We start from the raw sequence: 6,000 nt of genomic DNA, 5'->3' as shown, positions 1-6,000 counted from the left end.
AAAAATTAATGTGAACCACCACAAAGACTCTGTGAATTCTCCAAGATGGAGAGTCCTGCCCAGACAACAGGCCTGGCTTGCACCAGGCCTTCCTGCCATCTTCCTGACCATCCTTTAAACCTTTGTCTGTCCTCCTTTTTAATGCTTTCTCGATCAAAGCATTTAGCATTACTGCTTTGCCTCTCATACAGCAATATTCCCTTCACACACAAGGTGTTAATGTTAAATGCCATTCCCAAAGGAGACCAAAAAGTTTTAGTGTAATAAGAAGGTAAATGCACCTCATTTTTCAGAAAATTTTGTCATACAAAAAAGCACCTTTCTCCTCCATTATTCATGAAAATTATGATTTCTGTCCAAAAAGTGTTTTAATATGTAGTTTTGCTCTAGTAAGAATATCATGCATGTTACTAAGAGCATCATATGTTTTTAGATTCTTGTTATAACCAAATATGTCACAAGCTTGAAATGTATTAGTACTCTTTGGAAATTAGGAGAGTTACAGCACAGCATGTGTTTATGTCCCCTGCATCAAGTCTTTCATCTACTTATGAGATTTAATTTTATTTTTTTTTTTTAATTGTTCAGACCCAAGAGAAGTCAGCACATTAGCAAACAGGAAATCTTGGAAAATAAATATCCAAGGAACAAAATAAAGCTTTTCCTTGTGGGATGTGAGGATGGCATATTATCTGTATGAACTATCAAGTCTCTCTGCATCTGCTAATGCTGCAGTCTCCCTCTTTAGCCAAACAGAAATTGTACACTCCAAAATCACTTGTTTTGCCGAACTTAAAAGGTGTCATCTTCATGCTTCTCTTCTTTTGCTTTTGTATAAAATGATAGACTGCTTTCTGGTACAAAAGTCCCAGACTACTTTTTCACTCAGAGAGTTTTGGTATGTCTACTGTGGTTTTTTTTTCTCCCTTTTGCCATTGCTGCATGTACCCCACACAGTCAGTGAACTCGGCACCTGCTCTGGGGTCTCACAATTTATATGAGTAAAGCTAACAGTCTAGCTTCAAATGTCAGATCATAAAGCAAAACGCTGGTAATTAATAGAGCTGAGGCTTTCAAGAAGGGGGAGTCCATAACGTCCAAAGGGAATGAATTTATCAGATATATCTAACCTTGCATTTCTGAGAATGTCATCTGAGGATAATGCTCATCTAAACTAGCATTGCAACAAAAGTTAGCAATCAATTGAATTAAGTGGCACAGATTCAAAGAGAAGATCTTATCCTTTGCAAAAGATATTAAAGTGTTGCCCTTGATTGTGTCTGAAAAGCTTTCAGAAATCATAGTGATAAGGACCTGTAAGGAACTCAGCATCTAAATCTGAACTTTGGTGTCATATTTGGTCCTTCTCTCTAAAAGGTATAGAAGTAACAAAAAAGCAAAAGACACTGAAGACTTGAGGATAGTTTTGTACTCAGCATCTATTTCTGTGGCTTAGCTTTGTCTTCATTAAAGTGGATGTCAACACAACAGTCTTGAACCGTGTGGACTTAGAATAAATCCACATCTTCCAGCAGTAGTGGTGTGCTCAATGTAGAGGCAAGTATTGGCACTGTGGATAGGAACTGCACCTTATTTGATGCTTTGGCATTTAAATTTCTACTTTCTATCCTGGGTCTTTTTTTAGAATTAAAGATAGGACTTGTCTGTTTTGATGAACCAGCATTATCAGCCTGTTTATTTCTGTTGTTGTCATTTTTATTTTATTTATATTAACTTTGATTATGGTTTCTCATATAGCTATAAAATCTAAAGTTTAAAAGGAATGCTTTTTCACGCACAGGACAGCAAATGTCAGATTGACTTAAGGGTTGTTCTTTACTAAATTTCCTTTGGGCTTTCCTTTAAGTGAGATGAATGTGAGTTGTTTTGGATAGTATAAAATCTTCATAAATCATATTTCACCTTTTTTTTTTTTCTTGTCAAAAACACTATGATCCCACTTGTCAATGGGAAATTCCCACTTTTGAGATGGTCTTCAACCTTGAGAGCACTGGTCTCTAACAAGAAAGCCGCAGTGTGCAATGCGCAGGAGCAAACACTAAGAGTTTTAGAATACTTGGCTTTTTATGCAAGGCGTGTGACTGGTATTTGCATCTCTTTACACCAGCACTGCAAGAGTGCTAATACCTCTGACTTCATAGAATACAGGCAGGTATTTTTCCTAGCTAGATAGTCATCCTTCAATGTTGGCCATACATTATCCCTAAGCCACTATTACTGGCTTGAAAACTGAAGTGAGTCATTAATAAGTTGTCATTATCTTTTATGGTTTGGGTTAGATTGGAATTCCTTATTGTGTCAGCTATCACGTATCTGTGACAGTGATATTGTAGATGTTTTCTTTCTTCTTGCTGTATTGTTGTAATTAGATACTGGAGGACATGAGATCAGCATGTTTTCCCTTTTCTTGATGTTATAAGTAAAAGAAGGCACGGTATGCATAATTTTAGGGATTGTTTTCCAAAGATCATTTCACAGTCCTTACTGTGGGAGTGGGTGGAATATAATTTCAATATGTGAAAAGAAGGTGTTTGAGAGAATTTTCATCATTATGGGCAGAACTGTCAATTTTGAGAAAAATGCCAGGAGGTGAGTAGGTTACACCCATGGCCCTGGGACATTTTGAATATCAAGTGAGGAAGGGAAGGTCAGAAATGTTTCACGTTGGTGTTTGTGCATTTGCTTCTGTTTGTAAAAATGCAGATAGTGCTGCCTTCCTATTTCACAGTCATTGGTTTTTTAAGCAGGCTAGGATTTGCTAGTAACAGTAAATTTTTTTGATTACAAAATATAGTAGTGTGTATCAAAACATTGGTTGGAATTCAGGCACCTGGATGTTCAAGGGGGCAATTCTTTTTTTTACATTTTTTAAAATAAACAATAATAATTATACCTTTATATAAAAAAAATCTTCTATTTTCCAAGTGAGAAAGAGGAAGCTTCAGAAAACACATTGATTCTCAGGTGTTCTAACTGGTCTGTTCATTTCAGTAAATTTCACAGGAAATTTGATAGAAATATATCCACCAGTTATTTACAAATAAAAACCATAGAACTTTATTCCTTAAAATATAAATCTTGTTTATGTTTTTCCTAATGAGATTGCAGAAGATCACGTATTGAGTCAGGTGGAAAAGATGACTCTTTCTAGAAAATTCTTTAGTAGTTTTTAATTCGCAAAATTACAAGGGCATTAGTATCTAAGTATTTGAACTAAATCATGCTGTGGAAATTGCAAAGTTCATTTAGCAATGGATTTTCAGTCTTGCAGAAATGTAACAAATAACTTTACATGTAATGTTTTTAGAGAATAGCAGATATTTAAGATATTGCTTGGCTTTTTCATTGAAGTTCATGGATATACAGTTTTAATGAACACATCAATTAACTCTGGATATCTAAAGTGATTTAAAAAAAAAATAAAACAAAAAAAAGCGTGTACTAATGGTCAGCAAATGAAATACCAATTTAATAAATTAAAATGAAGATGCTCTGTTGAGTTATCCAGCACTCATTAAATTTAGGATAATTCCTATGTAGTCTTTGGAGAGTGTTCAGGATGATTACTATTTCTCAAATGACCATTTTGATTAGCAGAGAAACAAAATTAAGTTCAATGTTTAGACAGTTATTGCAAAGGGATTTCAGCTACTGAAGTCTGACTGGGCTGGATAAAAGAGGTTCTAAATTTTTTCTGCTTTTTCTTTTTTTTCTTTTTTTCTCAGCTACTTGATATCCTTCAGGGCTAGGTATAAAATAGGATTTAGGTGAAAAGTAGAGGCTAGAATTATAAACCTTACAGCACCACTTCGTTGCAACTCAACATGCTGCAGATCTTTCCAGCTTAAAATCTCCCCATGCAGACATGTCTCCAGGCTAATGATCTAATTATATGAATTAGATAAAGGCTATTATTTGACATTACTATATTGACATTATTTAATACTAATAGCAGTATTTTAAAGTGAAAGTGCCAGTCTATTCAGCTCTTCAAAAGAAGTTGGATGCTACTCTTCGACTACTGCAGCTATTGCCAAGCAGAAAGAAGCATCCTAATGCAGCTCTAAGTAGAGCATCTAATAGGTCAAACTTAAGATTTATTCTTAGACTAAGTAAAATAATGGTTCTGGTAAGAGAAACTACTTGCCTCTGAAGCTCTTACCTCAGTTTTAAAGGGTCTCTTCTCTCATGTGTTGCACAAGATTTCTATGTACCTAACACAGAATTGTGGTCTTAACCCAGAGGAGCATATATCCGAAGTTTTGGCATATCAGTACTAAAATTCTTAATATATCTGACTCTTGAATCCACTATAAAACACATATTTTAAATGTATTATACCCAGAGAGGCTTTTAAAGAAATATATATAGATGATTCTGTTTAGCTTTCATCACGTGACCTCTTGGATTCCATAATGAAGGGTCTGAAGCACTGAATCTCCTTTGTAATCTATTATTCAAATTTTACTTGTTAATGAAGATACCTTTGTTTACCTTTTCTCATTGAGTAATCACATTTACTATGAAAAATCTTGATCATTATCTATGAGTCCAGTCTGAAACCCAAATAAATATCATGGTTTAATTTTGCTTGTGCACTCACTTAGAAGAGAATCTGCTCGAACTGAGTGTCTGATCTGAGAAGCAGCAGAGTTCTGTGTTTGTTTGAAGCCCAAAGCAAATAATGTTAAAAACTAGTTGATCACTTAATGGCTTTCTTAACTGTGATGAGAAAAGGAGAACTACAATTATAGTCCCGCTTAGACTGAATGGTAGTAATAAATCCTTTGATTGCTGTGCCATCATTTCTGCTTGTGATCTAGAGTTTTGTGTGGCCGCCACAACAGATGTATTCCCTCCAGTTAGTTATAAAAATAATACAGGTCAGCTCATGAGGAGATGTTTTATATGGAAAGAACCCAGTCATGCTTTAAGCAATAATTGAAAAGGTTTTAAAATTGGAATAATTTCTGAAGTGAAGGTGATAGAGTAATTCTTTCATTTTAATTGGTAGAAAAAAACTGTATAGCAACAAGATGTAATTCTGTGTATTTGGGCTGGTGGTATCTTTCTTTGGTTCCCCAGCCCTTTCCACTGAACACCATCTACTGGTTTCTATGTTGTCATCCCTCTGGTGCTGCCATCAGCTGCAAAATCCCTCTATATATTGTATGGAAAAGCTTTAATATTTCTTAACCTGATTAGGATTTGGTTCTTGAGGCATTTGCGCATTCCAGGGAGCAAAGAAGTGACATACTACTCAGTTTGACAGCAGGTATTGCCTGGCACAAGCAATTTAACTAGACTTCATTTTCAGTCAAAACTCAAAGACCTGCTTTTCTGTTGGATCGATATTTATATATTTAATACTTGGGGGTTTGTGCTGAGTTGGCTCCAATTTACTTGATTAGCATGACAACTTATAATTTATAACAAGGTGAAAAACAGGTTTGGCAAACTCAACCGTTCCTGTTAAGTGCATTTTGTGCTGCTTCCTTTCTCTTATTTTCATGCTTGAATATGCTTTTTCCTTGAGAATGTCAGTATTGTTGCATGAACATGTAAAGTTTTGTTGCTGGGGTTCCTGCCCTGCTTCACCAGGACATTATTACCTACAGACACCCACCACTTTTCAGTGGAAACTACTTCCCTAATAAAGTCTGCAGAACAAATACCGTGTCTTATGTGTCACACACAGTCCTGATATCCTAGTACAAAATCCCCTATATCAACACTTCCAGCTACTGTGCCAGACTGTGATTTAGGACTACTGAGTTGTTGCCATGCATTCTGTTCAGCAGCCCCACACTGATTTCATGGGGGACTGCCGTTTAGCCTTCAGAAATACTACATGTATAAACTGTCACTGTGGCAAATCACATCAGTTGATATGACCAGTTGATACTAAGAAACACTGTTGAAATTTTTATTATGGCCATGTAAAAGTAGGAGATGAATGAACATGAAGTAGAGCAATGT

The sequence above is a fragment of the Phasianus colchicus genome, chromosome 14 (assembly GCF_987193195.1).
Source record: "Phasianus colchicus chromosome 14, bPhaCol1.hap1.1, whole genome shotgun sequence".
Classification (NCBI taxonomy): domain Eukaryota; kingdom Metazoa; phylum Chordata; class Aves; order Galliformes; family Phasianidae; genus Phasianus; species Phasianus colchicus.
Note: the sequence above shows the minus strand (reverse complement) of the source record.